Genomic DNA, 19488 nt, shown 5'->3' with positions numbered 1-19488 from the left:
GCAATAAATACCCTTCTTTTCTGCTATAATTAGTTGAAGAGTCATCTGTCCGTGCTTCAAGGGTTATGCTGGAGTAGTGAACTGATTTGGATGGGAGCAGAAGAGTTTCAGCAGGCAAGTTTTGGAAGAGATGGAAGGCTCTTGTGACTGAAGGGAAAGCCATTTGGAATGGAGAAATGATCCCAAAGTCCATCCAGTTTTATCTTTGTGTCTGAATTGAAATCAGAATGATTATAGATAGCTTCATGCAATTTGTCTGCAAATTGATCAAAGTCTTCATTCTTTCTTTGACAAATCTGTGTAAAAGACATAGTGTGTAACTTATCTGGAAGTGCAAGAAATGCATTACATGCTAGTTGTTGGCTCATCTGTAAGTCTTGATCAATGCTCCTAGCCTGGGCAGTGGCAGTAGCCCCGGGCCCTTTGCCAAGTAACTGTTGTGCTGTTAAACCGTACAGAGGATCACCCTGCACTCTAGCTCTTGCAGCTTCTTGAGCACACTTTTCCTCCCAGCTTTTATGAAACATCACCTGCTGATGGGGTGGCATTCTAAGTCTTATTAAGGTATGCACATCAGCTGTTGGCATTTTCACATGCAAGTTGGCATTTTCAACCAAATTGTGAAAATGCAGCTCTCATCTTTTCTAAAATCTTCCAATCGAAAGGTTCTCAAACTCTACTTGCAACATTAGTTACTACAAGAAAATCTTCTACATCATTGGAGAGAAAAGTCCCTTTTACAATAGCTTCTGCAATAACTTTTTTCTACTTTTGTTCCTCTTTGGTGGAGATAAAGCTTGGCCTGCAATTCCTCAGAAAGGATTAGGAGGACCATGCTAGTTTGGGAAAATGACACTGTTTGCCCCTAGCATTCAACAGATGCTTGACATCAGGCACAAATTCCAACGTCCAAAATGTAGTGAGCATCTATTAGGCTCAGACTGCAAGGATAATGTAGAATTGTGGAATTGGCCTTCGGTTATCCTGGCATCACTTTTTACACCAGGATTAGCTTCATCACAGGCCCTTACATCATTCAAATGATTGGCTTGTTGGACAGGAAAACAAATTAACATTACATCTGCAATCCGGAATGAGCTTACCACTGATGTAGGTAGCATACACCACGCTGTGTTACAGGATAGGACTGCTATAAATTTTTTGTTGCTAGCACAAGGAGATGAGCGTGAAGATTTTGAAGGGATGTGTTGCATGAATCTCTCTGACCACTCTGGATCTATTGACAAGAAATTGTCATTTCTTAAGGAGAATATGAAAAAGCTCACAGTGGTTGAGAATTTTTTTGATGAGTGGCTAAAATCCTGGGGAATAACAGGCTGGCTCAAGGATTTAGTACCCTTTGGCATAATGATACTTTGTCTTCATTTTCAATTCTGCTTGTAGTGCCTTGCTGTGCAGAAAATAATTGAGCGTGCTTTTAAATCAGTCTGGCTTGTGCAAAAACAAAACCGGGGAACTGTTGAGAGTTTTTTGCAGATTGAGGAGTTCTGGCTAGACAAAGGCCATATTCAGCCGATGCACAATCCAACCTGCTTGTACTAATGGACAATGGACACATTCACAAACAATGGATAATGGACATATTCAGAAATGGGGTTGGTATATCCTTGAGAAATATACAAGAAGAGTCATCAGGACTCAGCAAGTTTGACAGCAAGCTTGGGAAAGAAGGAAAACATTGAACCATGAGTGGGCCAGAAGACGACAGCAAGACGTGTGAAAAATTAGGTGATCCAATCAGCATTCTAATTTAGATGTGTAAACAGCTAGGATTAACCAATCATGTATTAGCTAGAGACACGTGGACAGTAGAGATTTATTATAAATATAGTCTTTTTAGGGATAATAAATTTGGCTTCACCGGATCATATTGGTTGTGGTGTGATATCCCTGAACCTCCGCACCCCGCACAAGGGCAGCTGGGGAGGCCCAGCCTGGGCAGCAGCAGAAAGGAATTTCCCTGGCAGGGCAGGGCTGTGGTGCAGCACGTCCCCAGCAGGAGCCTGGAGCAGCCCAAGGCTCTGTGTGGGCAGGCAGGGGCAGGCAGGAGGCAGAGCTGTCAGCAAAGGAAGGGCCCAGCCAGGTGGGGCAGCCGGGGGATGCCGACAGCCTGCAGGGACAGAGGCGCAGGGCAGGGACACCGTGGGACAGCCTGGGCTGCACAGGGCACAGGGATGGGCAGCAGCTGCGAGACAGCCCTGCCAGAGCCAACATGGGCAGCACTTTGGCCATGGCTGCTGGGCATGGGCCTGAGGCCACGAGGGGACAAGTGACCCTTGCAGGCCTGGGGCCTCATTGCCTCCTCGTCCCTGCTCAGATGCCTGGCAGGGGCCGACATGACAAAACTAAGCTCACAGATGTTGCAAAAGCAGGGGAAAAAGTCAAGAAGGAAGACAAAACTTTGGGGGCAAGATATGAGGGACATGGCATGGACACTTCAGAAAACAACCAAAAAAAGAAAAAAATCTTTCCCAAAGTCAAAGCCATCAAAAGGCATGGCATGCCATCAAGGGCAGGGACATGCACCAAAGATTCCTCTATGAGTCCCCATTGAAATCGTAAGATTCCTTTTCCCTTCTCGAAAGGAAATTTCATTTTCTTTTCGGGAAGGGAAAAGGAATCTTGTAAATCCGAAAAGAAAGGCTTACAAACACTCAGGAAAGGAGATAGGTTCAAATGAAATGCAATTGAAAAAAGCAGAAAATCGGGAATTTTAGTGTCTTCAAAAAATAGGCTGTGAGGAAATCCGCTGCATTGCAAAGGACCAAAACATGCCAAAACTAAGCTCACAGATGTTGCAAAAGCAGGGGAAAAAGTCAAGGAGGAAGACACAACTTAGGGGGAAATATATCAGGGACATGGCATGAATACTTAAAACAAAAAAAAAAAAAAAAAAAGAAAAAATCTTTCCCTAATTCAAATCCATCTAAATGCAGGCAGGTCATATGCCAGCAGTGCAGGCACATGCAGCAATGCTTGCCAAATTTGATCCCCACTGAAGGCCAAAACAGAAAAGAAGGACCTACAAACACACTGGAATGGAGACACCATCAAAGGAATTGCAATTGGAGGAGAAAAAAAGAAAATTTGGGAAATGTACTGACTCTAAGAAAATGGCCTGGGTTTATATCAGGTGCATTGCAAAGGACCAAAACATGCCAAAACTAAGATCACCGATGTTGCAAAAGCAGGGGAAAAAGTCAAGGAGGAAGACACAACTTAGGGGGAAGATATGAGGGACATGGCATGGACAGTTCAGGAAACAACCAAAAAAAGAAAAAAATATTTGCAAAAATCAAAGCCATCAATTGCAGCCATGCCATACGCCAGCAAGTGCAGGCGCATGCAGCAAAGCTTGCCAAAATTGATCCCCACTGAAGGCCAAAACAGAAAAGAAGGACTTGCAAACATGCTGGAATGGAGACACCATCAAAGGAATTGCAATTGCAGGAGAAAAAAAGAAAATTTGGGAAATTTAGTGACTCTAAGGAAATGGCCCGGGATTATATCAGGTGCAGTGCAAAGGACCAAAACATGCCAAAACTAAGCTCACAGATGTTGCAAAAGCAGGGGAAAAAGTCAAGGAGGAAGACACAACTTAGGGGTCAAGATATGAGGGACATGGCATGGACACTTCAGAAAACAATCAAAACAAGAAAAAAATCTTTCCCAAAGTCAAAGCCATCAAATGGAATGGCATGCCATCAAGGGCAGGGACATGCACCAAAGATTCCTGTATTGGTCCCTATTGAAATCACAAGGTTCCTTTTCCTCTCATCCTTGGCTTTGCCATTCCAGTATCCACCATCTGCATCCTGTACACCATGAAGCTCTACAAGCTAAAGAACATGCACCTGATCTCCAATGCCAGAGCCCTGGACAAAGCCAAGAAGAAAGTCACCATCATGGTCTTCATAGTCCTGGCTGTGTTCCTCTTCTGTTGGACCCCCTTCCATCTGGCCACCATCATGGCTTTGACCACTGACTTACCCCAGACCTCCATGGGTTATTTCAGTTTAATCAAAGCAGCTGTTATATCAGAAAGAGGATCATGCTTAATTTATAATAAAAGTTCTGCCAGAAACATTATTCCTTTGTTTCCCCCAACCATTCACTAAAAGCCCTCAGTCACTTAAGAACTTTTTAAATAATTTCTAGTATTCACTACATGGCCAATTACTAAAGGAGCTCTGACCCTGCAGGGCAGTTAATGACCTTCTGTGACATATTTCTTACATGTATTTTTTTTTTTCCCAACATTTTCTTCATCAGCAGCTAACCAGGTACCTTGCCCTTTTTATCTCGTGTTTAATCCATTTACTCTTATCCTCCATGGCACGGCACATGAGGTTTCCACAGAACCAGCCTGCACCAGTGTTGTAATGCGTTTTTAAGTTTCTCTTATGTCCTCCCATTTTATGTATTGTTTCCCCCTTTGTACCTTGCATGATGGTTCTTCCCTCCCCAGTTTTCCTGCCACAGCTCTCCTTGCAGTTATTTTGCTATGGTTATCCCTGCCCCCCTGAGCTGTCAATCGCTCAAGTTATGTAACTTCCCCTCCCCTACTGTACCATATCACTAAGTTTTTCCTCCTCCCTGGGCCCAGTCAATCACCCCCCACTCCTCCCAGTGTTCGAGAACTTTCTTCTCTTTGGGGGTTGTGGTTGGCTGGGGTCCCGGGGCTCCTCCTTAACTTTATGTTTATTGGATATGTTTGTTTGTCAGTTATGTTGTGCACCTCCCTATATGTTCTCCTATTGGCTAGCTGGGTTTCCCTCCCTTCTCCACCCCCTTACCTTTAAAACCTTGCCTCTCCTCTTGTTCCTGGCCATTTGCTGGTCGTTGCTCTCCCTCTGTTGGTACCTGCCATCCTTCAATAAAGCGACTTCAACCCCCAGCAAGTGGTCGCTCCCTTTCCTCGTCTCGTCCAGCGTGTATAATCCAGTCCACAATCCAGCCCAGCCCGAGGCCACGACGCCAAGGGGGGCTGGCCTCGGACGCAGCAGGGGCGTCGGCCATTTCCCCTCTAGCTAGCCGGACTTTGGGCCACATACGCCCTCGCGCACACCAGCCACTGTTTCACAACTCACCCATAAAATCCCAATCTTTGACACTTCCACATCTTCATCTTCCCATCGAGGGAGGGCAGTCAAGGTCAGCCAGATGCAAACAAGTGAAACTGAGGTGTGATGAGGCACTGATTGCTTGATGAGCACAGGAGGAGGAAAGGTCTTGGCTGTGCCTTGGTTCTTAAATCATCCTCAGTTGTGCAGGAAAATTAAGGACAGAGCAGTGATGCTCCTCTGACCAGCTTCCCCATGGCATTGTTCTTGTCACCAAGTTAAAGACAGGCAGGTCACACATGTTCTCTTTTTCTGACTCCTGCTGGGATGACAACATTGAAAAATAGAAAAAAATTATAATTATCAGGGGTTTTCATAGTGTGAGCTCAGGATTCCCCATGCTCTTGCAGAGGGGGAATGTTCATCAGGCAAAGGATATGAGAAGGAGCTTCAAATTGCCCAAAATCCCAGTAAAAATATTTTTTTCGTATGGAAACCTTCACCAAAGCTGGTCACACTTCAGGCCCTTTGTGCCCCCATTTCCTGATGTGCATCTCCCAGTGGGGTCTCCCCACTGCTCCAGGGACCCCACACAAACCTTACAGCCCCCCACAAACACACCCCCCAGGAGCTGCACCCTTCCCTCCAAACCTGGGTACCTGCAACAGCCACCTCTGTGCTGAGCTGAGCCTGTTTCTCCCCAAAAGAAGGTGCTCAGTTTTTCCTTGGAAAGACTGACAACAGCATTCTTGTCTTCTTCAAAAGAGCCATTATTTCACAGCTGTAATCTCCACACTGAGACTTTATTCCCTTAAAGTGTCCAAGTACACAGGCAGCATCAAGGAAGGCACTGAAGTGAGTCAAGTTTAACCCCAAAGAGCTCTCAGCTCCCTGTGAAAGCCAAGAGAAGCAGTAGAGAAAGAATGAATGCTCCTGTAATGGCATCTAACAGCCACAGGGCAAGGGAGAAGTTGGGTTTAGAGAATGAAGAAAAAGCACTAAGTAATAAAAGGTGAGAAAAATCCATCACTCGAACAGGTAAATGAAGGTAAACCACTTGAAGAGACAGACTTAAGATGGAGAGAAAAACCCCACAATTAATAGTGTTCATGACACCCAGAGGCAAAACAAGCCCAGGGGATCAGGAAAGAGGTAAGCCTGTGCTCCAAGGAACAGCAGAAATGAAGTGAGAGCTCTGGAGGGAACAAAAGAAAGAGGCACTCTGAAGAAAGGAAGAAATTCCTCCCCACAAGGTGTTTGTTTTGGTTTTTTTAAATCAAGAGTCTCTTATATGATGTGGTAGAAATACAGAAAAATAAAGGTCAGGAGAAGCATGGTTGATTGGGAACATTCCTGCATAGCAGACAAGATATGTCCTTGTGCAAGTTATTCCATGCCACACTCACATATTTAATTACTTCTTTTCCTCTTCCTGGGGAAGCAGAGTTGCTTTATTTACTCCAAGTAATATTTACTCCCTCCTCCCTGGCAAAGAACAAGCTCCCATCTTGGCAAGGGCTAGCTGGTTTACTTAATGCTCATCACAGCCATGCTAAGGAGAGTGGAGCAGGTTAATTTATCACTTGTTACAATGATTAACTTGCCCAGCTGCCGAGTCCAAGAGCCCCAGAGTGCCTCGGGTTATACAGGATCACAGAAGGAAAAGCTCCATTGCATTAAGCTGCTGCCACACTGGCCCTCTCTGCCTGTCAAATACACTCAGATACTCTTGCACTGCCCTTTGAAAATCCCCCATAAAATACAAATGAAAATCCCTCATCACCTGTGGGAAAGCACAGCTGGGTTCTGCTCAGGGCATTTCAAACTATGTGGGGTATTTGTGAGCTCCCCTTGCAAAGGCAGCATCTCAGGAAAACCAGAAGTTTCTTTCCATGGATTCACCATACTCAGGACTCTTCCCCTAGACCAGATTGCTCCAAGCCCCATCCAACCTGGCCTTGAACACTTCCAAAGGTGACACAACCACAGCTTCTCTGGAACCTGTTTTGCTCCTCCCAGATCTAAAATCATACCCCAACTTAGCAGCCTCAGACACAGATTTCTATTAAATATCTACATTTTTCTAGGAAAGAAATATGGCAAACCTTGTTTGCATCCAACTTTGCAAAATCAACACAAGCTCTTCAGAAAGGGCTGCCGCCCACTTTTCTTATTTTTCCCCATTTGGTGGAACATTTTCATTCCGTTGTTGTTTGGAGCAATATTTTAATATATATGGCTGAGCTGTTTAAAGTAGTACAGCAAGATACTTGTGTGAGGGGTGGAAAACTGAGCTCTCTCACATCCAGTGTTTCTGTTGTTGGAAGTTTTAAATCCCACCTCTGGTGGGATGAAATAGGTGCTACTAATCCAATTTCTAAAGTATCATGCATCAAGCTGACACTATTTTAAGACTTTAAAAACCCCAGCCAATGTAAACAAACCTCCGCTCCTTTCCATTTTCTCTGTTCTACAGTTTATGACAGAAGACAGAAGAGAAAGATTGTTTTGGGAACAATGTTTTCAGCACTCTAAAAATAATATAAAAACTGCTCTGCCACACTCTCAGCTGTTACAGCCCCAAAAAGCACAGGCTGTCTTTGCTCACGGAGTCACAATTGTGGTGGGATTTCTACCACACCAGAGGACAATCAATTTTTTGTTTTCTCCTGGAAATAACTACAGCACTTCTGGGTAGCAAGGCAAACATGAGCCTCTTTTAATGGCCCTTGAAACTGGCCATGTGAAATGAGGGACACAAAGCCAAAGGCCAGCTGAACCTGTGATCTCTGAATGTCTTCACAATCTTCCCAGGAAGATGAATGGCAATCACTGTTCTGCCAGGGAAACTGCATCTGCTGGGAATGGGGCGTAGAAAATGTGCTTTCTGCTCCTCTCAGAGCCAAAATTCCTACACATTTCTTGTAAGTCCCTCTTAGAAAAGGACCATGTTCAGCTGAGTGACAGTGAAGCAAAATGGCAATCCAGGAATAAATGTTCCTGTGCACAACATCCTCCATTCACATGGATGCTTCCTCACTGGCACACAGGAGCAAGGAAGGAACAAAAACGCATCATTGTACATAAAGTCAGATGTGTTGAGGGATGAATAGATCTCACAGGCATATGGAAACCTCCCCTGAAAACCCAGTTCAGGGAGAGCCTGAGCTGTTTTGTGGTTCCAGGCATGAAGATGCTCAGGACCTTCCACAGATGCTCAGGATTGTGCCTGGATCTTGCTCTGGAAATGCCAGTGGCTCAGCTGAGAGCTGTGGGGATGATTTACACTGCACTGAGAGGGGCCACACTCCTGCAAGGGTCTTTCATCAGGAGCAAACAGCAGCCTGGAGGGTGGGGAATGCTGATCTGAACCACTGCTCATCCTTCACCTTAATGTGGAGCTGCCCCCAAAGTTGCCATGTATCACTTTTTATTTTTCTCCTGTTGGGTATATTTTGGAGCAGCTGTTTTATGTGGCTTTTTATGGTGATTCTGTGGGAAGCAGCCATTTGCCTGCTGTGATATCCTCACAACTAACACTAACTCCTTATTCCCTTTGGTTTTATTTGGGGTTTGTTATCTGTTTGATTGGTTTGCGTGGGTTTGTTTATTTGGGTTTTTGTCTGTTTTGGTTTGAACTTTTTATTTGCTTTTTTATAAATGACTGGTAAAGTTGGCATGGCCAAACTCAAGAAAATGTAAACCAGGCTTGACTTTCCAGAAATTACTTTTGGCTGAGTTTAGCTGCACCCCCAAGCTCAGGATCACCAGTATATTTGCAGGTTTTGCTCTGCATCATCAACCTGCCCAGACTCTGCTTGGTGTTTCACAAATGGAGAAGACAGTGGACATTGTGCCAAGCTTCATTTCAAACAGAAAAACCATCAGCATGACAAAAAAGAAGAAAAAAATAAAATTGACCAGTTAGAACAGAACAAGTGTCCCACCATCTTCCCCTCCACTGTTATTAATTTTGTATCTTTAGAGGCAAATCTGGGTCTAAAGCTTCCATCTCTCAGTTCCTGATGCTATTTGCTACCCTTCAGCTTTGACATCCCCTGATCTGACTGACTGCTGTCCAAGTGGGACTGGGGATGCTCAGCCTGAAAAGAGGAGACACTGGGAGGCCCCACTGTGGCTGTGCAGGACTGGGAGGGTCCCACAGGAAAGAAGGGGACAGTGTTCAACGGGGCCTGTGGTGACAGGGCAAGGGGGATGGCTTTCAACTGCAGGAGGCTGATTGAAGGTGGATCTAAGGAAGCTGCTGTTTGACACTGAGGGTGGTGAGGCACTGCCCAGGTTGGGCACAGAGGCTGTGCATGCCCCATCCTTGGGAACAGGGCTCCCCCAAGGTCTGGGGGAAGATTGCTCAGCTTGGAACAAGATGATCTTCAGGGTCCGTTTCAAGCCCAACCATTCAGGGATCCCCAGTGACCACTTCTGTTGACCCTGGAATCTTGGGATCTGTGTGATGTCACATCCCACGTTCCAACTGGAACTGCCACCCCCCAGCAAAGAGCACAACTCAACCACTGGCCCTTGTGTCAGCCTACCGTGCGGTCTGCGCCTGCTCACCCTCGTGACTGTTCTTGCCGCCCTTCTTGCCACCTGCCCTCTGCTACTCCCATCAGTCCTGAGAGCTCCCTGGTGCCTGCATTTTGTCACCCCTCACTTCAGGATGCTCACATTTATCCTTTGTCTAATTTGTCAGCTGAGGGAGGTATGGTGCCTTTCCATGGAGGTGGACACCTCCAGCTGTCCGAGTGGGCTGCAGCTCTGTGGGGATGGTGTGGGACAGGGACCCCACTCTGAGGTTTTGCCACCTCTGCAGGCTGTCATGGACACAGTGGAAGAGATGGAGGTGGATGTCCTGAGTCCTACAGTAGAGGATGTGGAAATGGAGGAAGAGACTGAAGAGATGGAGGTAGATATGGATATGGATGAAGAGATGGAGGTGGATGTTTATGAGGAAGAGGAGGACATGGAAGTGGAAGAACACATTGAGGACATGGACGTTGATATAAAAGACGAGGAAGAGGACATGATTTTGGGGTGAAGAACAATGCCAGCAGCAGGACAGGCACGTGATCCCCACAGGCAGAGTGCGTCCCCTGCTGCCAGACTGGAGCTAGGCTGGTCCCTGCTCAGGGACGTGGTATCTCGCAAACTGGAGTCTGGTGGCCACACACTGCCTGCCCTGTCCTCTCTTTGGGCCACTCAAGCTCCGTTCCAGACCCAGCCAAGCCCAGCTCTGGTAGCAGAGTCCTGCTTTGCCCACATGTGCCAACCTGGGGACACATGGAAGAGCCCTCTGTGCCTGATGCAGTGACCATGACACCTGCTTTTCTTCTACCCCTGATGAACATTCCAGACAGTGTTGGCACCCTTTTGTACATAGTTCTACAGTTCTACATTGTTCTGCAGATTTTTGTATTTAGAATAGGATTTAGGACTTAAGACTTTAAGAATTTTTTTTCTTCTACAAATAGATTTAATATAGTTTAGCTAGATAGGTTCTTATGTATATATGTTCTATGGATTGTTGTTGTTGTTGCAAATGTTCTTACATTCTAAAATTGTTCTGTATTGTTGTTGATAAACAATTCTGTAATAAACAATTTTTTTTTCACACCCCCGTTCTCTTACCATTTGCATTGGGCACAGGCAGCATTTGCAAAGTTGTGGTTTCCACTTGCTCCAGGTTCTCAGGGCTGGAGGTCCCCGGGGGAGCTGGCACAGCCACCCCAGGAGTGGGGGCACCTGTGCACAGAGGGGTCCCACTGACAGAGGTCACCCCCTCCCTGCAGTTTCTCTGGACACACCTGGTAGCTGCAGGGGCAAATCCCAGCGTGCCCTGTCCCATGGGATCCCATGTTGGAGCAGGGCTGAGCCCGCCTGCTCCTGCAGAGCCTCAGCCATGGCTCTGCCCTTGGGAGCCCAGGGCTAAGGAGGGTGCACTGGGCTGTGGGGAACCCCTGTTCCTGAGCACCCTGAGGGGCTGGACCAGCCTGGAGGGAGCCCCAGCCCTACATGGACCAAGATTTCCCTTGGAAACCCCGTCTGTGCCCACACTCTGGTACAAGCACAACAGGAATTGATCCTCCTAGTTAAAGGTGTTAATTGGCACAAATTTATCCCTTGGACTTTCTAGTACAGTAAATGTCAGCACTTGTAATCCCTGTTCTGCACTCCCTGGTCAGGCACCAAAACATCTGAACCTGACAGAACATCTTTAATTAGCACCAACCTGCAGAGAGCTATGGGGGAGAACCTATCCCCAACACCCAGAGGAACACTTGACATTGAAAGTCTGGGGCAGAGCTGAAACTAAAACATTTTAATGCCAAGAGAGAGGATTTTTTAATTGAACAATAATGAAAGCTTTTGGTCTCCTCGCCTGCCTACAGATGTGTATTGCCAAGGTTTGCTTCTGGGTTATGACTGATTTTTATTAATCTGTTCAGAACTCTGCTGCTGTTCCTGGCTAAGGTGCAGAGATGATATTTCAGCGCCAGATGAGCTCAACACAGCTTGTGCAATACACAGTTTCCACACCCAGACATTCAGGCCATGCAAACTGATACTTTTTCATCTCTGTGCAAAGATGAGTGTTAGGACATCACTGACGTACCACACACTTCTCAGAGCTGTCCCTTTCATCCAGCTCCCCCCAGTCACTTCACAGATTTCGCTCCAAGCAGTTTATCTCTGATAGAGTTCAGTGGCACATGGGATTTAATCCTGGTTTTTCTTCATCTTCTCCTGAGCTGTCTCCAGACACAATGTGTGGGCACTGTCTGACAGCAGCAGCATTAACGTGTCACCTCCCTGACACTGAGGTTCATGTCACAACTTTTCATCAAAAGCAGCAAATAAATGATTCCCACTGTGTCCCACACAGCTCCATGGGGAGTCTGTGTGGCTGCAGTTCCAGCACCAGCCCTGGTGCACAGGAATTTCAGGAGGAGATACAGAAGGAATCAGCCATTCACAGAGAAAAACATCAGTTTGCACGGCCCAGACCCCCTCAACACTGCAGACTCTGGTGACCCAGAATCTGCATTTACACTTTGGCCTCTGTGCCTTCCTTTTCTTCTCACTAAACTCCTTCCAGTTTCCCTCTTGCTCAGGTTCCCAAGATAATTAAAAGTAGCATTAGGAGCAGAGATAGATGACTGGAACTGTCCCAAGACTTGATAAAATTAACCTTTTCAGAGAATTCCAGCCAAGGAGAGAGGAAAAGCCTGCGTGAAAGAGGTGTTAAATCAAAGCAGCAATCAAATTTAGGTATAATGAGAGAAGCTGAGGAGTTTTTCAATGTTCAGAACAAGATTAGCAGCTCCAGGCACAGGAGGGATGGGACAATTTCCCTGCTGTAACAACTCTGTGATGCAAATTGGATCTCAAACCCTTCTCCCCAGCTCTGGAACCTGTTCAGCCACAAACATGGTGCTGAATTTTTAAAGCAAAGTGGAAGCTGGTCAGAGAGGTGGTTTGCAAATAAAAACCACAGAGGGAAGCACCAGCTGGAGCAGAGAGGGGCAGAGCCTGGCCCTGAGATACAGCACAGCCTGAAACTCTAACAAATTAAAGAACTTTCCACTTGGTTTTTTTTCCCCCAGGAGCTACAGAAGCTGCTTTGTGGAATCCCTGCCTCCTTCACACCGCACCAGCCTGCAGGAGAGCCCAAGGATGAAGATTACAGCATCTTCAGCTGCTGCTTCCATCTCCTGACTCAAGTCTCACCGAAATCTATCACCACTGGGCCTTCCCAAAGCCTCAGATTCACTCGGTCTGTGCAGGACTTCAGTTCTGAGGAGCATGAAGGGAGATAAAGGCACTTGCAGACACCAGAGAAGCAATTGCTGCCTGAGGTGCATTTCACTGCCCAGGTTAGTGCCTCTAAAACCATCAAAATCAGCCCCTTTGACAGCACCAAGCCAACAGCAGGACATGAGGGCCTGCACATGGTTGGAAATGCCTTTTTTTAATATTCCTCTCCCCGTCTCTCATTTCATGGTGCCATTGCAGGAGTTAATCCCAACATTCAGCAGCAAGTCTTGGCAATCAGCTTCAGATGGATTTTTAGTGCTGAGCAAATAAGAGGCAATTTTACTTTGTCTCCAATGAATGAAATTTCACCTAAATCAAACTCTGCGTTCTGAGGCTGGCCAGGCACTAACCACTGCCAGGTCCCCAACCTGGATGTCTGTGGTGGTTTGACCAGGAAGAAGTGGGAATTCTGGGATGCTGTGGTCAAACCAATGGGTGCTTGGATTTTGATATTGGCACCTGGTGTGGCCAGTGGGATTTTGGACACACCTCTGAGAACACACAGGGGTTAAAAGCAGAGCTTCGGCCCTGGGAGTTTCTCTTGGGACTTCGAGGGACGGAGGTCGGATCTCCCTTCCCCCGTCCAGCCGCTGCTGCTGGGCCGGGGAGGGGCAGCCATGTGGTAGGCCTGGGCCTGGACAGAGATGGGAGGTGAGGAGGCCCTAGAGGATGGAAGGGTGGAGAGCCCCAAGAGACATCGGGCAGCCATTCCCCCCCAGGAGAGAGAGAGAGAAGAGCCGGTGAAGACGAATGTGATAGCAGCCGGCCCAGGAGGAGAAGGGGGGGGGGAATGCAGCGAGGGAGGAGGTGCCCGGCCGGAGCAGCAGTGAGTGTGGGAGTGCCGGAGTTCTGGGACAGACAGACTGAAATTTTTAACCCCTTTCTTTCATGATTGGGAGCTTGCAAAAAGGCTGATCCTCCTCGGAGCTGAATAAGACGGGAGATAAGAGATGAGATGAGACAAGAATCTGGCCCAAAGGACGTGGAGAAGGCTTGCTGAGTGGGGAGAGATGATTGGAGTGGCCGTTTGGCTGGACTTTTCTTGTGTAGCCATAGACTGAACCAGTTTTATTCCTGTGACACAGATTCTGCATTTAGGGGGAGGCAGTGCCTCAGAACCAGGAGGGTTCAGTGTGGGGACCCCTCGGCCCCAGGGGGTTGGATAAAAATGGGGGGGGACAGATGTCCCAAAGCAGAGACTGTGCCTTTTTTTGAGTGAGACAAGGCATCCTTAAAAGACAACCCTAAAAGCAGCTCTGGTCCATGCCAGTGGTGAGAGCACTGGGCATGGAAGGAAGATGTCACAAGCGGCAAAAGGACTTTCCGGGCGGTGCTGAGTGACAGGGAAGCACATGAGTTTCAGCGTGTTTCCAGGGGAAGCCTATGGTGCAAGAAGGACTCCTCTCCTCTTCATGGACTGAAGTTTGAATATCCAAAAGGGTGGTGCCAGACTGGGCAGTTGGTGAATTTGGGGGGAATGTATCGATTGGGAAATTTTGGTGGTGGGGAGGAGGAAAGTGTTTTTTGTAAGGTTTTAAATTTTTTTCTCTTATAGTTTTTTTTCCTTCTTTCTTTTCTTGTACTTTAGGTGATAAAGTTTTCTTTATGTTTAAGCTGGAGCCTGCTTTGCTTATTCCTGGTCACATCTCACAGCAGACACCAGGGAGAAGGTATACTCATGGGGGCTCTGGCTCTGCCAGGCCCAAGCCATGACAATGTCAAACTGCTCTAATATTGAAAAGTTAAATTTATTTGGCTTTGTATACAAAATTATTCTCTCTCAAAAGAATTTGAATCCATATAATTGCATTTCCAAGCACTAAACTCAGACCAGCCACAAAGAGCACAAGAGACAAGAAAAGAAGTAGAGATTTCTAAGGAGATGGAAATTGAATGCTGAGTTTTTTCCCATTATAGAAAGTTTCATAAATTATCACCTGCCAGCTCCTTGCCTTCACTCGTGTGGCCACAACTGAATACACTCACAGATAAGAAAATGTTTGTCCTACTGAAAAGTGAGACTAGAAGTAGAAAAAGGCTCAGATATCTCAATTAAAAGACAGCATAATGAAAAGAGCTGCCTTATAATAGCAAGATACGATGGACAGCAGGAATGGCTGAAGCCAGCAGAGATAAGTCCATGAACTATTCATGCTACAAAGATTTCTGACAAAACCCCCAATAACCCAAATACAACGTTTTGTCTGGCAGAGCTGATAGGAACCCTGTGCATTTAATTCAGTCATTGGCAGCAAATAGAGATCAGCTTGAAGCTCCTTTGGTCCACTACTACTTATTTTTTTTCACCCAAAAAATGTAATTATATCTACCCTTTGGGAAGAAATTACTGCTTTGAGTGGTTCAATGCAAAGAGTTTCTTCCCATACCCACTCATAATCAGTCACCAAGAGAAATATTTTCTAAAAAGATCTCTTCAAAATTTTGGAGTGACTTCCAACATAAATAACTGGGTTATTTTGCTCAAAATGATAAGGGAATTGAATTGGGCTCCCTCATCTTAAAAAGAAGTGTTTCTTCCTGGTTCTTCACAAAGAGGAACAAAACACTTTGTGGCAGCAGACTGAAGGGAGGAAGAGGTTTCTTTCCCCCTGAGCTGCACAATAGGAGACAATTTTGTTGCCAAGAGGTAACAAAACCCAGCCAATTTCCAGTTCTTTTAGTGTAAGGGAAAAGCTCTGAGGATCTCAGCTGTGGGAGACACAGAGTGGCAAGAGCAGGGGATCTGCTGGGGGTTTTGAGGTGGGGGACAGATTAAAGAAATGTTCAAGTGAAACCTGTGAGAGGTCAAGACTCCATCCCTCAGAGGAGAAACTCGATTTGACCCAAATGCCATTCAAATCCAACCAACATTGAGGCATTTCCCCAAGCTCTGCTGGGCCATCAGGTACAACCCAAATCACTCTGCGGGACCAGGACAGCCGATCCCTGGTACAGCACAGGGATGCTCCCCTGGGAATCCACCTGCATTGCCCATGGGACTCACATGATCTGCTTGTAAAGACCCCAACATCCAAAAAACTCCACATTAAAAGCCTTTAATTTGGGGGTTCACTTCTCCACCTATCTGTTGTCACTAGGCAGCTGCTCCACTTCAACATCTCTCTGATGGGTACAAATTTTCTCCTAGTTTCCAGCCTAAACAGGAAGTTATTTCCATTCATTCTTCTGCAAGTACTGGGAGCTTGTACGTGCTTTGCTCTTCCTCTTCTGGTGTGCATTTGTGCACATAAAATGCCAAAGCCAAGAGCATTTCCTTGTTTAAATCATGTCATTTGTCCTTATTATTTCCTTCCTATATAATTGCATGGATTTGGTGCTGGCTCAACACTCAGAATGTTGACAGCACAAAGTCCAGTTCTCACACTGATCTCTCCAAGTTTTGGGCCAAGCCTGCAAAGAAGGAAATACAGCAAAGAAATTCCAAACAGGAGCCCTAATAAAGGTAATAAAATGCCACCTGTCTGTGTTTGCTGCAGGGAAGAATAGTGCTGCTTATTAAATCACTACAAACAATTAAAGCAGCAGAGGGGAGGAAGACAGCGCTATCGTTTCCATCTCCCCAGCCCTCTGCCACTGGCAGGAATTTCATAAAGCACAAATCTCCCCGCAGAAATCCCTCAGCAATTGATTTCCTACTCGTGGAACACAGCAGGCACACACTCTGGTTTTCCTGACCAGAAAAGGAGAATTTGCCTCGATGCTTTTCCCTCGATGTTTTGTGATGTCAAATCCCCCTCCCTGCCCCGAAGTGACATGTTTCTGTATGGTGGCAACCCTCTTGAGAGGCACAGAGAGCTTTGTGTCAGTGTAAGGGACCCCCACAAGGAAAGATCCCTAATTCAGGCTCCATCTTTGCTTACATGCAGTTCCTAGCAGAAAATTCATTGCATTTCCCCAGAACAGGTAATTTCAAGTGCATTTTTCTCTTGAGCTGCCTTCCACAAAAGCAGCATGCCAGGGATTGCTTTGGAGACCAGCATCAGGAAACATAGCAACACCTAACAGCCAAGATCATCCAAACCCACTTATCAGCTCACCCCCACATCTCCTGGACTCGCTTGAATGCCCAGGAGAGTATGAAGAGCCAACTGTTTTCTAAGAAATGGTTGTGCAATCAAAAGGTAAATGACAGGGACAGCCAGCCCCACACAGGTGCCCCAGGCAGGAGAAAGAGCAGGAGGGATCCATCCCTTACTGACAGAGGTGCAGTTCCAGTGATGCTCACTCCCTGTTTGGGTTGCTTTTGTGGCTTTTACATTAACAATGCATCTCCACACCACAATTGTTCTCCCTCCCTGCAGCCACATGGAAAAAAATTCACTGGTCTCTCACCTTTTTCTTGCCTCTCTCTGCCTGAAATAATTTTTCCCTCATACAACCAGCAGAACAGGGTTTGTTTTCATGCTGGAAAGAAGTCCGCAAACTCTTTGACTGATTTCAATATGGACAACATCACTACACCACCCATTCTCAGGTGCCCCAGGGCAGCAAGGGAGGGAAATTTGATAACAGAGGAGGAACACCAGCCATGCGTAACAGCATCATATTCTGCCTCTCTCAAGGATGCTTTTCTTCCCAGTCCAGAAAATTCCCTGCCCTTTTTAGGGCTGTAGAATGCTGCTGTCTGCCCCATGAAATGAGGAGCAAACCAAGCAGGAATGCTGCATAACACCTCTGTTCCTATGATATTATTCTGCTGAACCCATAAATTTGCAGAAGAATGGGCACTGCCAACTCCTGATTGCAGAGGAGGGAGTTCGCCACATCCTCCCTGTAAATTAGGATTTATCAGAGATGGAGAATTGATTGCCAAGTAACCTGCAGAGACACAAAACTGCTCTGCAGTTTTCTAGGACTCACTGAGCAGTACAAAAAGGTTATTGATGCAGGTGGGGAGTGTTTCTGTACAGGATGTGCACCTCCTGACATCCCAGGAAGGGAAAAGTTTACCTAACATCTGCAAGAAAGCAATTCTTCTTATTAAAAAAAAAAAAAGGAAAAAATAAATAGAAAATCAACTTCATGGCAAGGAGCCTTGTGGAAGGGGCTAGCAGCGGGCCTGTTGGCTAAAGGAGTGAGAAGTAAGAGGAAGAAGCTGAACCAAGGAGATGGAGAGAGGAAAGATGGGAGCCTTCTGCGACTGGAGGGGAAAAAACTGGAAAGTGCATCAGCCATTTTCACTAATAAAGTGTTGCCAACTGTTGCCAACGGTTGATAATGGTTGCAAACGGTGCTAACGGTTGATTACTGAGACTAAGACTGAGTGTGCTTGTGGTCTCTGCTTTATGTCGTGACCGCCTCGACTGCGACATTTTGGTGACCGCTGACGTGATAAGAAAATAGTCGGTGGGGGCCCATACAGGGTCCTAGCAATTGGCATACGTGACCCACTGGGACGTAGTGGGGGAGGCGGCGTTGGTGCAGCTGAGAGTGGCAAGTGGAAGCCACAGGGAGGTCCGGACCTGATTCTCTCAAATCAAGACACCTGGAAGTAGGTGAGCCACCAACTAGTAATAATGGGACAAAATTTATCTAAAGAGGAAGAAAATGTTCTGTCTACATGGAAAGTTTTGTTAAGAAATAAGGGAATTAATATGTCAGACTGTGCACTTCGTAATATAATGCTGTGGGCTAAATCACAGAATTTTGGCACTGATCCCGACACAGCATTTAGTGTTAAGGCATGGAAAAAAGTCGGGGACAGACTTTGGCAAGTCATTTGAGCGGGAGATAAAACAGTTGTTGATCTAGCAGTTACTTGGAACTCGCTCTTTGAGGCTTTAAAGGAATGGAAAATAGAGAAACGGAGCAAGATGCGGACGAAGAGTCGGGCCTGATAACAGAACCTGACGGGAGGGCCTCTGAGGTAGAAGGGGGCTCTGATGGGAAGGCTGCCAAAGCTTCCGGGAAGGCTGCCAGAGCTTCTGGGCTGGTTGCCAAGGCTTCTGGGAAAGCTGCCAAAACTTCTGGACAACCTGCCCTAACCTCTTCTTATCAGGCCCCTAAGCCTCCTTATCTCACACCTGTGCAGCAGCTCACGATGGTGCCTGTATACACTACACCGCTATGCCAGTAAGCTGAAATGTCCTTAGCAGAGAGAAAGGTCCAGTCGTCTGCCCCCCCGCTCCCCTCTGAGTGGCTTGAACAACCTGCAAGGCCGTATCCTCCTTTACCTGACAGTGACAGCAACAGCGAATCAACTGATGAGTCTCCCGCAGTAACACCTGAGTTGGGACAAGGAGCTCTGGTCCCTTCATCTCCTAAGAGCTCTAGCCTTACTGCCCCATGGACTTTGCCTCCATGTCAAGTAACTGTGCTTCCTCGACACCCTCAGGAGTTCTGGGGTGTCTCCTCATGTCTCCTCATGATGCCACTAACTTGGGAAATGAGGAGGGTCCTTGCTGGGGCGTGGAGCACATGGGGGACAATCTGCTGGGTGTGGCACAGCCTGCACAGCAGGTGCAGCTCCTACCCAAAGAGGTCTTGTATGACTGTCCTGGCCTTAGAGCTCTACTTTCTATGCAAACTGATGTTTCATGTTAGCCTTGAG

This window comes from Melospiza melodia, chromosome 21, assembly GCF_035770615.1.
Source record: "Melospiza melodia melodia isolate bMelMel2 chromosome 21, bMelMel2.pri, whole genome shotgun sequence".
Taxonomy (NCBI): domain Eukaryota; kingdom Metazoa; phylum Chordata; class Aves; order Passeriformes; family Passerellidae; genus Melospiza; species Melospiza melodia.
Note: the sequence above shows the minus strand (reverse complement) of the source record.